Raw genomic sequence first — 17030 nt, forward strand, 5'->3', positions numbered from 1 at the left:
TCTATGTCGATTACACCTTCATAAACCTAGCCCCCCAAAATAAGACAACTCTGAGCTCAAGCACTAAGAATGGTTTCTCTGGAAAATGTTTATGGGAGGGGTTTTGGGTTTGGGATTGTTTGTTTTTGGTGACATTGTTTCTTGATCACTTTGCCCCCTTAAACTCTGCGCATGTATGATTTTTAGTAGAAGATCACATTTAGAAAAGAGAACTCTGGCTACTGGATGGAGAAAAGATAATAAGACAGAGTCAAAGATCATAGACACACAGGGAGGCTGTTTAGGGGACTGTGGCAAGAGATCATCGTGGCTGAGCCTGGGGTGGTGACGGTGAAAGCAGGCGATGGAGAGAGCATAAACAGTCTAGTTCCGCTGGATTGGACGTGGGCAGAGGGAATAAGGAAATGGAAACGGAGGACGACTTTTAGGGTGGGGATGTCAGCATGGATGAGGCAGGGTTGGCAAGAGGGAGCCGTTCAATCAAGGTTTTTGGACTTTTAAATATTTTGAAATGCCTATTGTTTATCTGAGTGAAGGTGTGAAGAAGGCACTTGGCCATATGAGCCCGCAGCAGAGGGAAGAGAGGACAGGGCTCGGGCTCATCAGTGCCCCGTGGTATCTCCAGCCCTGGGCCTGGTCGAGGTCAAAGGACAAGGGAAAGGCTGGAAATAGAGCAAAGCAGAGGGCCCTGGAGCACTCCAGATTTGGAGCTTGGGTAGCAAGGCGGAGATAGCCGGGCAGGGGAGCACCACATGGCCCGCTCCCAAGAAGGGTGTATATTTAACCCTTTGAGTGTTGAATGTGTGCATCTGTGCGGGCTGCCACACAAAATACCAGAGACCGGGGGGCTTAAACAACAGACACTTCTGTCCTCAGAGTTTGAAGGCTGGGATTCTCAGATCAGGGTGCCAGTGTGGTAGGTTCCTGGTGAGATCTTTCTTCCTGGCTTGCAGATGGCTGCCTTCTTCCTGTGTCCTCCCATGGTGCAGACAGACAGGCAGACGGGAGAGAGACACAGAGAGAGAATGAAGAGTAAGTGAGAGATTTCTCCCTCTTATGAGGCCAAAGTCCTCTCAGATTAGGGCCCTGCTCTTCTGAGCTCATTTAACCTTAATTATCTCTCAAGGACCTTACCTCCAGGTACAGTCACAGTGGAGGTTAGGGCTTCAATATATGAACCGGGGGAGAAGACACAGTTCAGTCCACAGACACCTGTACGTGGACATCATGGTGACCTAGAGTACAAACCATGGCCACAGTCTTGTCACGTGGCCAAACTGCAAAATGATGACCTCGCTGTGAGCCTCCAGCTGTTGCAACAGTGCAGTGGCCCATCATCCAAAGCCTCCCCGCCCTCCACAGCATGCTTGTAATAAGTGAGGACACTAATAACAACAACAACATTGATGATGACATTTGTTGTTTGACCACTGTGTATCCGGTACTGTTGTCATAAGCACTTTGGCAATTGAGTAGCTCAGTCTATCCTCACAAGCCTTTGAGGTAGATATTTTATTTACAGCCAAGGGGGCACAGGCCCCAAGAAGTTAAATAACTTGCTCAAGGTCACAATGTTACTAAGTGGCAGGAAAGGGCTCCACGTCCTGCCACCTGGCTTTAACCGTCTGGGCTATTCACCACTGTTCTAGCTCTGACTTTAAGGGTCCGCTTAACATTTACTTAGATTCCATGGAGTCACTGGGGCTGGGTTTAGCAAGTATCTTCTCGTGTTCAGCTCTGTCATCTCTGAGAGTTCAACATGTGGCAAAATTCAGATCAAAGAAGTCACTGGGCATTTTGATGTCAGAAACCACAAGGCCATTAAATTTCATGGGGGATATATTCGTGTCCTAGGGCTTCTGTAATAAAGTCCCTGAAACTGGATGGTTGGGAGTCTGAACTCAAGGTGTCAGCAGACGCATGTTCCTCTGAAATCTGTAGGGGAATCCTTCCTATCTTCTTAGCATCTGGTAATTTGCCAACAACCCACATTGGCCACTTAGCCAACACTGACACAGAGTACACGTGTAAGAAGGTGTTTCTTGACTTGTGGCTACGCAACTCCAGTCTCTGCCTTTATTGTCACATGGCAGTCTTCGCATGATGCCTTCATATAAGGACATCAGTCATACTGAATTAAGAGCCCACCCTTCTCCAGAATGACCTCATCCTTTTTATTGAGATAGAATTGACATATAACATCATATTAGTTTCAGGTATACAACATGATCAAATATTTGAATATGCTGAGAAACGATCACCATGACAGATCCGGTTAACATCCATACCATACATGGTGACAATTTTTTTCCCCTTATGATGAGAACCCTTAAGATTTGCCTTCTCAGCAACTTTCAAATATACAATACAGTCTTATTAACTATAATCACCAGCACGGTGATTACATCCCCGTGACTTATTTATTTTATAACTGGAAGTTATACCTTTTGATTCCTTTCACCCATTTCACCCATCCCCCATTCCATTGCCTCTGGTGACCCACCAGTCTGTTCTCTGTATCAGTTCAGGTTTATTTGTTTTTTTATTTTTCAGATTCACATATAAGTGAGATCATACATACATATACATATACATATACATATACATATACATATACATATACATATACCTGTAAATATTTTCCTTATTCGTTTCCTTTCCACATTTCACATCTTCTTTATCCATTCGCCCATCAGTGGACACTTAGCTTGCTTCAATACTTGAGCTGTTATAAATTGCTGGATGATATAGTATTTCTATTTTTCTTTTTCTGAGGAACCTCTGTACTATATTCCACAGTGGCCGCACCAATTTACATTCCCACCAGCAAGACACAAATGTTCCCTTTTCTCCACATCCTCACCAATATTTGTTATTTCTAGTCCTTTTGATAATAGTCATTCTAATAGGTACCAGGTGATATATCATCGTGTCAATTTGTATTTTCCTGATGATTAGTGAAGTCGAACACCTTTTCTTGTATGTGTTAGCCATCTGTATGTCTTCTTTGGAAAAAATGTTTATTCAGATCCTCTGCCCATTTTTAAGTTGGATTGTTTGGGATTTTTTTTTTTTTTTTGCTATTGAATTGTATGAATCCTTTATATATTTTATAAATTAACCCCTTGTCAGATATATGATTTGCAAATATTTTCTCCCATGTGGTTGTTGCCTTCTCATTTTGTTGGTGGTCTTCTTTGGTGTGCAGAAGCTTTTTAGTTTAATATAGTTTCACTTGTTTATTTTTGCTTTTGTTCCTCTGCTTTTAGTGTCAGATCCAAACAATCATCGACAAAATTGACATCAAGGAGCTTTACCACCTATGTTTTCCTCTGGGGGTCTTATGGCTTCAGGTCGTATGTTCAAGTCTTTAATATATTTTGAGTTAATTTCTGTGTGTCGTGTAAGGTAGTCTAGTTTCATTCTTCTGCAGGTGGCCGTCCAGTTTCCCAACAGCATTTTTTGAAGAGACTGTCCTTTCCCCGTTGTATATGTTGGGTACTTTGTTGTAAATTAACTGACCACATATGCATGAGTTTATTTCTGGGCTCTCTATTCTGTTTCATTGACCTATGTGTGTCTGGCTTTATGCCAATACCGCACTGTTTTGATGACTATAGTTTTGCAATATAGTTTAAAATCTAGAAGCATGATGCCTCTAGCTTTCCTTCTTTCTCAAGACTGCTGTGGCTAGTTAGGGTCTTTTGTGGTTCCAAACAAATTTTGGGATTTTTGTTCTATTTCTGTGAAAAATGCCATGGAAATTTTGATAGGGATTGCATTAAATGTGTAGATTGCTTTGGGTAGTATAGACATTTTAACAATATTAATGATTCCAATCCATGAGCACAGAGTATCTTTCCATTTATTTGTGGTATGACTTCATCTTAATTTAACTGATTACATCTTTAACAGCCCTATTTCCAAATAAGGTCACATTCTGAATATTGGGAGTTAGGACTTCAACATTTCTCTCTCTCTCTCTCTCTCTCTCTCTCTCTCTCTCTCTCACTCACTCTCTCTCTTTTGGTGGGAGTTACATAATTCAACCCAAACAGGGGCTATGTAGATAGAGTTTAAAATCTTAAGAATAAGTATCTCTCTGCAAATCTTTAATGCACAATCCCCACTTTCTCAATCTAACATCCCTAGAAAAACTTCCTGACAGCAAAGTTCCTTCCTCAGGCTTAAGGATTCTCAGTACCAGATGTTAAGTCCTCTAGAAAATCTGCAAATGGCAGAGGAAAAATGCAAAGAGAAAATAAAGTTCTCAAGTGCAACTAGCTTCTACTCTAAATTAAAGCAACGTCAGAATTTTTTCCAAGTCCTCTGACTTCAAAAATACCAACAAACACTGTTCATAGTGTTGGGTTCTATCATTTCTCTTAATTTTTTACATTCTGGAAGTTGAACTATAAAGCCACATGCTAATTACATAACAGTATTCTCTGTTAATAAGCGTTTTGAGCAGTTTTGCCACCTCAAAGTAATCCAATGAAGATTTAACGTAGGGTGGCCTTTCAAATGAACACAGAAAAGATGGATTGTTTAATAAATGGTACAGGGACATTTGGCTAACCATTTGGGAAAAAGTAAAGTTAGATGCCTACTTCATACATTAAACTTACATAAAATTGAATTATAGAAAATTTTTCATTTTTTTATTTAACTTTCCTAAAAGTTTATTTATTTATTTCTGGGGGAGGGAGAGAGAGAGAGAGAGAGAGAGAGAGAGAGAGAGAGAGAGAGAGAGAGAGAGAGAGAGAGAGAGAAAGAATCCCAAGCAGGCTGTACACTGCCAGCACAGAGCCTGACCCTGGAACCGTGAGATCGTGACCTGAGCTGAAACCAAGAGCCAGACACTTAACTGATGGAGCCACCCAGGTGCCCAGAATTATAGATGAATTGTTAAAATTACACAAGGTAAATCACAAAATAACTGAGAAAATAGAAGGGACTATTCACTATATTTTGAATTGGAAAGTTTTGCTAATTGTAAGCACAAAGAGATAATCCATAAAAATGGGGCACCTGGGTGGCTCCGTTAAGCATCCAACTTCCGCTCACCTCACAGTCTCACAGTTGGTGAGTCTGAGCCCCACATCAGGCTGTCTGCTGTTAGCAAAGAGCCTGCTTCAGATCCTCGGTTCCCCCCTCTTTCTGCCCCTCCCTCGCTCTTTCTCTCTATCAAAAATAAATAAACAACTACTAAAAAAGATATAATCCACAAAAAGAGATATGAATCAGTTTAAATACATAAAAGTCTAAAACTTACTTGTGTATATAAAAAACAGCATAACAACATGGGGGAGAAGGTATGTACTGTATATGACGGATACGTTTATATTTTTTCGTGCAAAAACACAAATTGCTAACAAATTCATTCTCCAAAAAAAGATAGCAGAATTTTAAAAAGCAACCCACAGAAGAAGAAATACAGCCATTAAACATATGAAAAGATGCTTGTTCTCATTTAAGACCAGTTACATAGGATCTCTAAGGCTTCTTTCATTCAGTGCGAACACAGCATGATTCTGAATATAGAGTATTCATTTGGTACATTTTTGCATAGATTTGCTCTTGAACTCACCTTCCAGTGCAGAATATTTTAATCTCCAATACAAAGTTTAATAAAATCACTTACATCTCATTTACCATATTTCTGTTAGAAAAATCTGGATCTTTTCAAACCCAACGTTATTAGAATCTCTTGGTTGCGTAAGCCGAAATGCCAATTCAAACTTGCTTAAGAAAAAGATTCAGCAGATGTCTACCACCTCCACACGTTCCTACACCCTTAACCTCCCTGTGTTTTGAAACTCCAAATGAGCTTTCTCCAAAATGTAAGGGCAAATTGACCTAATTCTTCTCTCCCTCTGAGTGGAGGGCGGTCAACTTCTCACACTTAACAAGTAGAACAGCTTTGAGTAGAAAAGGCCTGAGGGCCTGCCATGGCCTCCAGAGATTTACCAGTAATTTAACCTTTCATATCTGGAAGTTTCTAGAAGAGAATCCCCTTCCTGGCTAAAACCCTAATTGCGTCTCTCTGAAGCACCTTAGAGACAACAACCATGTGTTTAGAATGACTTCAGTCAGGCTATGTGAACAAATAAATTACATTGTTCACTTATTCGCTTGCCTTGAGTTTCCATCCTTTAAGGCCAGACGGCTCTAACTTAGGGTACTTCTCTGTGGTTCATCCTGTCCCTTATCTTCTGAGCTACTGTCCTTGACTCTCTTGGGAGTGTGACTCTGCGTGTGTGTGTTGGGGGTGGGGGGTTGTGTGTGTGTGCATACTTAAGGGTTTTCAAACGGTTTCAATAACAACAAAGAAGCTGGTTGGTTGTTTCAAAAATTCATTTCTCACTTCCAAAGAAGTGAGATATATTTCAAACACACGCACACACTTCATTTCTGTCGGGCCCGATGATCCATGGATTCACACGGACACTGTCCATTCCTTTCCTTTCTGGTGTTCAGTATAGACACTGCCCTGGTCAGGGGTGGGAGCAGCTCAGCTGGGTGCTTCCGCCTCAGACTCTCCCTTGAGGCTGCAGTCAGTAGCGCCAGGACCGCAGTCCTCTGGAGGCTTAACCCCACGGAAGGGTTTCCTTCCGGGCTCATTTCCAGGGCTGCTGGCGGTCCTCAGTTCCTCACTACCTGCGTTTCCACAGGCTGCCTCACCACATGGCCGCCAGTTCCCCCAGTGGGAGCAAGGTGAGAACAAAGAGTAAGCATTCACCGGCGAGACAGAAGCCACAGTCTTTTAGAAACCTAATTGCAGGAGTGCCATTCCATCATTTCTGTCACATCCATGTTTTAGAGATGAGTCACAAAGTCTAGCCTGCACCCAGGAAAGGGGAATTAAGCCCCTTTAGGGAGGAGTATCAAAGAATTTGTGCGTATATCTTTAAAACTACCACACGGTATTGGAGGTAAACCGACTTCCCCAGAGAATCTGAGTCCTTTCTAAAGTACCATGATCCTTTGCCAAAGGCTTGCCTCAGGAGTGCTAAGATGGGAAGGAGGGTAAATGAGAGAACCCAGTAGCGGTGGGGAGGGAAGATCCAGGCAGAGGACAGATCCCCCTGTCATGCACCTGCATCACAACACACCTGAAGCCACCTGTAACAGTTTTAAGTAAGAAAAGGGCTAAGAACCTTAACCTTCTACAATGGGAATCAGAGAGCCCCTAATACCACAATTCGACAAGGCAGAAGTGAAACACAGACATGGGGTTATAGTAGGTGGGAGAGTGGCAAGCATGTGATTGCCTACAGTTGCAAAGCAACCTCATCTGGCCAGCGGCATAAACAGGAAGGTGGTGGGCTTTTAATTCCAGAAAAAGTGCAGTTCCAGAGGAGTGGACATGACCTCAGCTCAGCTGCTCACTCCCTCCATCACCTGGGACCCTGGGGGGTAGAGTCCTGCCTCATTTTCATCCATGTCCTCCGTTCCTTAAGTACCCCAACCTACCAGAACTGCCCTCCGAATTCCCTCAACAGTATTTATACGTAGCACTCAGTGGGTGGTTAACCAAATATGTTCTGATCAACGGTTTTATTTTTTAATGGTTTTAACATCACAATTATTTTGTCATTTGTGAACGCCATTTACAGGCAGCTCCCGTCTTTAGGTGCTTTGAGTTCATGACTTTTTCACTAGACCAGTGGTTCTCAATGGCTACACATTAGAATCAACTAGAAATTTCTTCCCATTCCAGGATTTGATGCAAATTAAAAGAGAATACTGAACCAGTTTCAATAACTAAGAGTTAACAGATTTTGCTAAGTAATATTGCCTTAGTGGGAAGCTAAGATTGAAAATCATCATTTCAGAATCTCTCTACTCAAAGTGTGCCCTGTGTACCAACAGCAACCTTATCACCTGTGAGCTTCTTAGAAATGCAGAATTTCAGGCCTCACCTCTGAATCAGAATCTGCATTTTAACAAGGTTCCCCGGGTGGGTGGTTCATACGCACATAAAAGTTTTTGTTTTGTTTTTTATCCATTCATTTTATTATGAAAGATTTCACTCAAGTAGGAAAACATATAAATAAACCTCCACGTGGCTGACATTTTCCCCATATCTTAAGATGAAGACTACAATGAAAAGCACAAAGAAACAATTGAGACACCACCCCCCCACACACACACACACTTTGTGGTCTTTCTGGAATCTGTTCCTCTGCTTTCCTTCCCAGAGCTGAGGTTGTTCTGAAATCTCCTATCCAAGTTTTTACATCTTCATTGCCTCTTTTCCTATTGCTCTGTGCTTCTGAACATTACATCTGCATTATTTTTCTATAATTACTAATTTGTGTGTTCATTTCACATTCTGTGTAGGGAGTATCCATTCTGACAGGTGTAATTCAAATTCATTTATTCAACTGTAGTGTCATATTCCATTTGTGAATATACCACCCACTGTGTCATATATTATGCATTTTAAATTAACTGCCCCCAAATTCAAATAGTTTTCCATTTTCACTGTTACTGTGTTGAAATAAACATTTTATCCTGGTTTCTTTGGGCACTTGTGAAAGTGTGTCTACAGGGCATGTATCTGCAAGTAGATTTCAACGTTAACAATTTTATTAAACCCTACTCCAAAACCACTGTGCTAATAAATAAAACCACCACATCCCAACATCCTGACCAGCACTTAACATTGTCCACGTTTTTTTTTTCCCCCTGATTTGGAATAAGTGATGATTGATTTGTGTTTCTGTGGTTATAAGTATGATTGATAAATATGTGTTGGTTTAGTTGTCCGTTAACTTTTGCTTTTCTGTCAAATAATCAAATTCTTTGTCCATTTTTTAACATGTAATTATCTAAAGCTAAAAAATTTCATCTAAGTAGTGATTTGTCTGTATTACGCAAATTTTTATATGTTGTGTTTTCATTTTTATTTGGTTAAAAACAATGTCTAATAGGGGCACCTGGCTGGCCCAGTCAGTGGCTTTTTTTTTTTTTTAGTATTTATTTTAATGTTTATTATATTTGAAAGAGAGAGAGACAGAGTGCAAGCCTGGGAGGTGCAGAGAGAGGGGAAGACACAGAATCGGAAGCAGGCTCAAGGCTCTGAGCTGTCAGCACAGAGCTCAAAGTGGGGCTGGAACTCACGAACTGTGAGATCATGACCTGAGCTGAAGCTGGGTGCTTAACTGACTCAGCCACCCAGGAGCCCCTTTTTGTATACCTTCTTTGAAAAAAAAAACGTATTTAGGTCCTTTATCTGTTTCTTAATGGGGTTATTTGATTTTTTGCAATTGAGTTTATGAGTTCCTTATATCTTTTGGATATTAACCCCTTATTCAATATATAGTTTGCAAATATTTTCTCCCATTCTGTAGGTTGCGTTTGAATTCTGTTAATTGTTTGCTGTGTGGAAACCTTGTAGTTTGATGCAATTCCACTTGCCTATTTTTGCTGTTGTTGCCTTTGCTTTTGGTGTCATATCAAAAAAATCATAGCCCAGACCAAGGTCAAGCAGCTTTTTCTCTATGCTTTCTTTCAGAAGTCTTGTGCTTCAGATTTTACATTTAAGTCTGTAATCCATTTTCAGTTGCTATTTGCATATGGTGTGAGGTGAGGATCCAATATTATCCTTCTGCATGTGGATACCCAGTTTTTCTAATACCACTTTTGAAGAGACTATCCAGCTTTGTAATACATTTTGAAATCAGAAAGTCTGTCGGTTTGCAAGCTCCTCAGGAGCTTTCCAGGTACTGGTACTCATACCCTGAGTACTCATCATCTGAAACTGGTACTCATACTCAGAGGCCAGGGAGAGACCAAAGGCAGACCACTGCAGATGGATAAGGTGGCAGGTTTTCATGAGCAAGAGAACTTACATAGGAGGCTTGTCCTGGGAGTTACAAGATGAGTAGATCTCTGCACCTACTCACCAGATCTCAGATGTTTATGTAGAGGCCGTAACTGGGTTCAGTCACAAACACCATCCACATGATCTCAGCATCACACCCACTATCTCAACGCTCTGTCATTGAGGCAACCTCAAATGATAGTTGGGATCCCTAGTTCGTGGCCCCAGACTCCCTTGGCCGTTGCCTTGAGCAGTGTTGAAAACATACAGAACACGCCTTTACTACACTAACCAAGTCGCTGCACTTCAGAGGCAGTCTGGCATCCTTGACAACGTGTCATCCCGCCAGGGCACTGCAGTGGTCACTCTTGATTAAAAGTCCTCCAAAACCCTCAAATTCCTACAGAGCCTTGTACCTCTTTCACATTGTTAGGGGTGGGATGGGCTTGCACCTTATCAATCATGGCTTCTGGGACAACAGGGGCCTTAGCAATGAAATAATTCCCAAAAACTTATGGCAGTGCCTGGACCTTGAATTTTCTGTGGGCTCACTGTTCGCCACCCCGCCCCCCCCCCACCCCCGCCCACAGATGTTCCAGGAAAGCTTGCAGGGTGTCCTGCAGCAGAGGCAAACCTTCACATGTTAACATTAGATCATCAGTGCAATGGGCCCATTTCACTGCTACGGGGAAGGGGGACAAGGACAGATGACATAGGGTAGGGTTGTGCAGGTAACCTTGGGGAAGCACTTGAAAAGTTTATTATTGTCCCTCCCATGTGAAAGCAAATTGATCTTAGTTATCAGAAACCTGACAAAGTCTTTCCTGTGAATTTTCTCGAAGCCTTTTTCAGGAACAATTTTTTTTACCAAAGCATCAGAGGAAACCAATATCTATATGCAAACAACAAAAGACTTTTTTTAAAAGGCCATAGTTAAATATCTGATGAGAGTTCATTATAATGCAATTATTCTTCTTGCTCAAGATCACCTTGTATATTTGGGGTCTTTTGGTTACATATCAATCCTATGATTTTTTTTTTCTTTTATCGTAAAGAATGCCTTTGGGATTTTGCTAGGGATTGCATTTAATCTGTAGATGACATTGGGTAATATGGACATTTCATGAGTACTAATTCTTCCAAGGCATGAACACAGGATATCTTTGCATTTGTCTGTGACCTTTAATTTCCTTCCTCAGTGTTTTACAATTTTCAATGTACAGGTCTTTCACCTCTTTGGTTAAGTTTATCCCTAAGTATTTTATTCTTTTGTTACTGCTGTGAATAAAATTGTTTTCTTAATTTCCTTTTCAGATAGTTTACTGTTTGTGTTTAGAAATGTGGCTGAGTTTTGTGTATTGATTTTTGTATCCTGCAATGTTACTGAACTCACTTATTAGTTCTAACAGGGCTTTTTTGTTATTGAGTCTTTTGGGTTGTATACTATATGGTCATGTCATCTGCAGAAATAATTTTACTTCTTCCTTTCTGATTTGGATGTCTTTTATTTTCATTTTCTTGCTTCATTGCTCTTGCGAGGACTTCCAGCACTGTGTTGAACAGAAGTGTCTTGTAAGAGTGGGTGGGCATCCTTGCTTTGTACCTGATCCCAGAGGGAAAGGTTTCTGTTTTCCTCTGTAGATTACGATGTTAGCTGTGGGCTTCTCGTAGATGTTCTTTATAGTATTGAGGAAAGCTCTTCCTACACCTATTTTGTTGAGAATTTTAAACATGAATTGATATTGAACTTTGTCAGATGCTTTTTCTGCGTCTATTGAGATGATCATATACGCTTTTACTTTCATTTTGTTATTGCGGTGTATCATGTTGATTCATTTGCATATGTTGAACCATCCCTTGCATCCCAGGGATAAGTCCCATTTGGTCATGGTGTTTGGTCTTTCTAATGTGCTGTTTAATTTTATTTGCTAGACTTTTGTTGAGGATTTTGCATTTATGCTCATCAGGGATATTTGCCTGTCATCTTCGTTTCTTGGATTGTCTTTGTTTGGTTTGAATATTAGGATGATGCTGGCCTCGTAAAATTAGTTTGGAAATGTTCCCTCTTCTTCCAGTTTTTGGAAAAATTTGGGAAGGATGGGTATTAATTCTTCTTTGAATGTTTGGCAGAATTCACGTGTGATGCCCCGTCTGATTTAGGCCTTGTCTTTATTGGGACGTTTTTCACTATTGAGTTAATCTCCTTATTTGTTATTGGTCTATTCAGGGTTTACATTTCTTCTTTTTTGTTCAAAAGTGTATTTAAATTCTAGTTAGTTAACATACGGTGAAATATTGGTTTCAGGAGTAAAATTCAGTGATTTGTCACTTACATACAACACCCAATGCTCATCATAACAGGCACCTTCCTTGATCCCCATCACCTATCTAGCCCATCTCCCAACCACCTCCCTCCATCTACCCTCAGTTTATTTTCTATCTTTAAGAGTCTCTCACGGTTTGTTTCCCTCTCTCTTTTTCCCCCTCCCATATGTTCATTTGTTTTGTTTCTTAAAGTCCACATGAGTGAAATCATACGGTATTTGTCTTTCTCTGACTGACTTATTTTGCTTAGCATAATACTTTCTAGTTCCATTCACGTTGTTGCAAATGGCAAGATTTGATTTTTTTGATGGCTCAGTAATATTCCAGTGTGTGTGTGTGTGTGTGTGTGTGTGTGTGTGTGTGTGTGTGTGTATCACTTCTTTATCCATTCACCAGTTGACAGACATTTGGGCTCTCTCCAAAGCTTGGCTATTGTTGATAGCCGTGTACCCCTTCAAATCTGTATTTTTGTACCTTTTGGGTAAATACCTAGTAGTGCAATTGCTGGATCATAGGGTAGTTCTATTTTTAACTTTTTGAGGAGCCTCCATACTGTTTTCCACAGTGGCTGCACCAGCTTGCATTCCCACCAGCAGTGCCAAAGAGATCCTCTTTCTCCGCATCCTCGCCAACATCTGTTGTTGCCGGAGTTGTTAATGTTAGCTATTCTGACAGGTGTGAGGTGGTATCTCACCGTGGTTTTGATTTGTATTTCCCTGATGATGAGTGATGTTGAGCATCTTTTCATGTGTCTGTTAGCCATCTGGATGTCTTCTTTGGAAAAATGTCTATTTGTGTCTTCTGCCCATTTCTTAACTGGACTATTTGTTTTTTGGGTGTTGAGTTTGATAAGTTCTTTATAGATTTTGGATACTGACGCTTTATCTGATATGTCATTTGTAATTATTTTCTACCATTCCATAGGCTGTTTTTAGTTTTGTTGATTGTTTCCTTTGCTGGGCAGAAGCTTTTTATTTTGATGAGGTCCCAACAGTTTATTTTTGCTTTTGTTTCCCTTGCCTCTGGAGATGTGTCTAGTAAGAAGTTGCTCTGGCCAAGGTCAAAGAGGTTACTTCCTGTGTTCTTCTCTAGAATTTTGATGGTTTCCTGTCCTACATTTAGGTCTTTCATCCATTTTGAGTTTATTTTTGTATGTGGTGTAAGAAAGTGGTCCAGTTTCATTTTTCTGCATGTTGCCATCCAGTTTTCCCAACACCATTTGTTGAAGAGACTGTCTTATTTCCATTGGATATTCTTTCCTGCCTTGTCAAAGATTAGTTGCCCATATAGTTGTGAGTCCACTTCTGGGTTTCCTATTCAGTTCCATTCATCTATATGTCTGTTTTTGTGCCAGCACCATACTGTCTTGATGACTACAGATTTGTAACATAGCTTAAAATCCAGAATCATGATGCCTCCAGTTTTGTTTTTCTTTTTCAGGATTGCTTTGGCTATTCAGGGTGTTTTGTGGTTCCATACAAACTTTAGGATTGTTTGTTCTAGCTCTGTGAAAAATGCTGGTGGTATTTTGATGGAGACTGCCTTAAATGTGTAGATTGCTTTGGGTAGTACAGACATTTTAACAATGTTTGTTCTTGCAATCTGTGAGGATGGAATGCTTTTCCATTTCTTTGTGTTCTTTTCAATCTCTTGCATAAAAGTTTTATAGTTTTCGGAGTACAGATCGTTTACCTCTTTGGTTAGGTTTATTCCAAGGTATCTAATTGTTTTTGGTGCAGTTGCAAATGGGATTGATTCCTTGATTTCTTTTTCTACTGGTTTGTTATTGGGGTACAGAAATGCAACCAATTTCTGTACATTGATTTTATATCCTATGACTTTGCTGAATTTATGTAGTAGTTCTAGTGACTTTTTGGTGGAATCTTCCAGGTTTTCTATATAGAGTATCGTGATCTGCACATAGTGAAAGTTTGACTTCTTCCTTGTCATGGTGGATGCCTTTTATTTATTTTTGTTATTTGATTGCTGAGGTTAAGATTTCCAAAACTATGTTAAATAGTAATGGTGGGAGTGGACATCCTTGTCTTGTTCTTGCCCATCGGGGAAGGCTTTCAATTCATCCACAGTGAGGATGATATTAGCTGTGGGTCTTTCATATATGACTTCTATGATGTTGAGGTATGTTCCTCTGTCCCTACTTTGTTGAGGGTTTTTATTAAGAATAGATGCTATATTTTGTCAAATGCTTATTTTACATTTATTGAAAGGATCATATGGTTCTTCTCCTTTCTTTTATTAATGTGGTGTATCACTTTGATTGATTTGTGGATATTGAACCAGTCCTGGAGTCCAGGGATAAACCCCACTTGATCGTGGTGAATAATTCTTTTAATGTACTGTTGAATTCTATATGGTGTGTCTTGGTTTTTTTAATTTTTATTAAAAAAATTTTTTTAACGTTTATTTATTATTGAGAGAGAGAGAGAGCGCGCACACACACACACACACACACACACACACACACACACACACACGCATGAGTGGGGGAGGGGCAGAGAAAGAGAGGAAGACGGAATCTGAAGTAGGCTCCAGGCTCTGAGCTGTCAGCACAGAGCCTGACGCGGGGCTTGAATTCACGAACTGTGAGATCGTGACCTGAGCCGAAGTTGGATGCTTAACCGACTGAGCCACCCAGGCGCCCCTAATTTTTATTTAAGTGAGAGGAACACGCAAACGTGTGAGCAGGGGAAGGGCCAGAGGGAGAGAGAGAAACTTAAGCAGGCTTCACACTCAGCATGGAGCTCGATGCAAGGCTCGATCCCTCGACCCTATGGGATCATGTCCTGAGCCAAAATTAAGAGTCAGACACTCAACCAACTGAGCTATCCAGGCACCCCATCGATTTGCTGGTTTCTTGTTGAGAATTTTTGCATTTACGTTCATCAGGGATGTTGACCTGTAATTCTCCTTTTTTAGTGGGTTCTTTGTCTGGTTTCAGAATCAAGGTAATGCTGACCTTATAGAATGAGTTTGGAAGTTTTCCTTCTGTTTCTATTTTTTGGAACAGTTTGAGAAGAATAGGTACTAACTGTTCTTTAGATGTCTGGTAGAATTCCCCCTAGGAAGCCATCTGGCCCTGGACTTTTGTTTGTTGGGAGATTTTTTATTACTGTTTGAATTTCTTTTCTGGTTATGGGTATGTTCAAATTTTCTATTTCTTCCTGTTTCATTTTCATAGTTTGTATGTTTCTAGGAATTTATCATTTCTTTCAGGGTACCCAGTTTGTTGGCATATAATTTTTCATAATATTCTCTTATAATTGTCTTTCTGTGGTGTTGGGTGTGATCTCTCCCCTTTCATATGTGATTTTATCCATTTGAGTCCTTTCTCTTTTATTTTTGATAAATCCGGCTAGGGGTTTATCAATTTTGTTAATTCTTTCAAAGAACCAGCTCTTAGTTTCATTGATCTGTTATATTGTGGGGTTTTTTTGTATTTGTTTCTATATCATTTATTTCTGATATAATCTTTATTATTTCTCTTCTGCTCGTTTTAGGTTTTATTTGTTGTTCCTTTTCTAGCTCCTTTAGGTATAAGGTTAGGTTGTGCATTTAAAACCTTTCTTGCTTCTTGAGGTAGGCCTGAATTGCAATATACTTCCTTCTTAGGACTGCCTTTGCTGCATCCCAAAGGGTTTGCACTGTCATGCTTTCATTTTCATTTGCTTCCATGTACTTTTACATTTCCTCTTTAATTTCCTGGTTAACCCATTCATTCTTTAGTAGGATGTTCTTTACTCCAAGTATTTGTAGTCTTTCCAAATTTTTTCTTGTGGTAGGTTTCATAGCGTTGTGGTCTGAAAATATGTGTGGTATTATCTCAATCTTTTGGTACTTGTTGATGGCTGATTTGTGACCCAGTATGTGATGTATTCTCGAGAATATTCTGTGTGCACTTGTATTCTGCTGATTTAGGGTGGAATGTTCTGAATATATTTAAGTCCATCCAGTCCAGTGTGTCATTCAAAGTGGTTGTTTCCTTGTTGATTTTCTGCTTAAGTGATCTGTCCATTGTTGTAAGTGGGATGTTAAAGTCCCCTACTATTATTGTATCATTGTCAGTGAGATAAGTTTGTTATTGTTTTATATATTTGGGTTCTTCTAAGTTGGGGGCATAAATATTTATGATTGTTATATCTTCTTGATGGATAGACCCCTAAATTATGATACAATGCCTTCTTCATCTCTTGTTACAGTCTTTGGTTTAAAATCTAGTTTGTCTGATATAAGTATGGCTACTCTGGCTTTCTTTTGGTGTGCATTAGCATGACAGATGTTTCTCCATCCCCTCATTTTCAATCTGCAGTTGTTTTTAGGTCTAAAATAGTCTCTTGTGGGCAGCATATAGATGGGTCTTTTTTTTTTTTTTTTTTTTTTTTATCCATTCTGATACCCTATCTCTTTTGACTTGAGCATTTAATCCACTTACATTCAGGGTGATTGTTGAAATCTGAGTTTAGTGCCTTGTGTTACCTATAAAGTTGGTATTTCTGGTGAAGTCCTCTAGTCCTTTCTAGTCTTTGTTGCTTTTGGTCTTTTTTCCCCCCACTGAAAGAGTCTCCCTTAATATTTCATGCAGGGCTGGTTTAGTGGTCACGAACCCCTTTAGTTTTTGTTTGTCTGAGAAACTCTTTATCTCTCCTTTTCTGAACGGCAGCCTTGCTGGATAGAGTATTCTTGGCTGCATATTTTTCCCACTCAACATTCCCATGTTGAATATATCCTGCCACTGAATTCTGGCTAACAAGTTTCTGTGGATGGATCTTCTGCAAGTCTCATGTCTTCCCTTTTAGGTTAAGGACTTTTATTCCTTTGATGCTTTCAAGATTCTTTCCTTCTCTGAGTATTTTGT

At 40.0% G+C, this 17030-nt stretch overlaps 1 long non-coding RNA gene across 2 annotated transcripts in view; it reads left to right on the plus strand.

Annotated features, from left to right (window-relative positions):
- LOC109255400 (uncharacterized) overlaps positions 1-3647 on the plus strand; it is a 62226-nt gene extending 58579 nt beyond the window's left edge. For both annotated transcript variants that reach the window (XR_008425046.1, XR_008425048.1), the window contains one exon: positions 3270-3647. This is a non-coding gene — a long non-coding RNA (uncharacterized LOC109255400). The remainder of the gene's footprint in view (positions 1-3269) is intronic.
- The last annotated feature ends 13383 nt before the right edge of the window (positions 3648-17030 follow it).

Source organism: Panthera pardus, unplaced genomic scaffold (genome assembly GCF_024362965.1).
Source record: "Panthera pardus isolate Hobbes unplaced genomic scaffold, ASM2436296v1 HiC_scaffold_22, whole genome shotgun sequence".
NCBI lineage: Eukaryota > Metazoa > Chordata > Mammalia > Carnivora > Felidae > Panthera > Panthera pardus.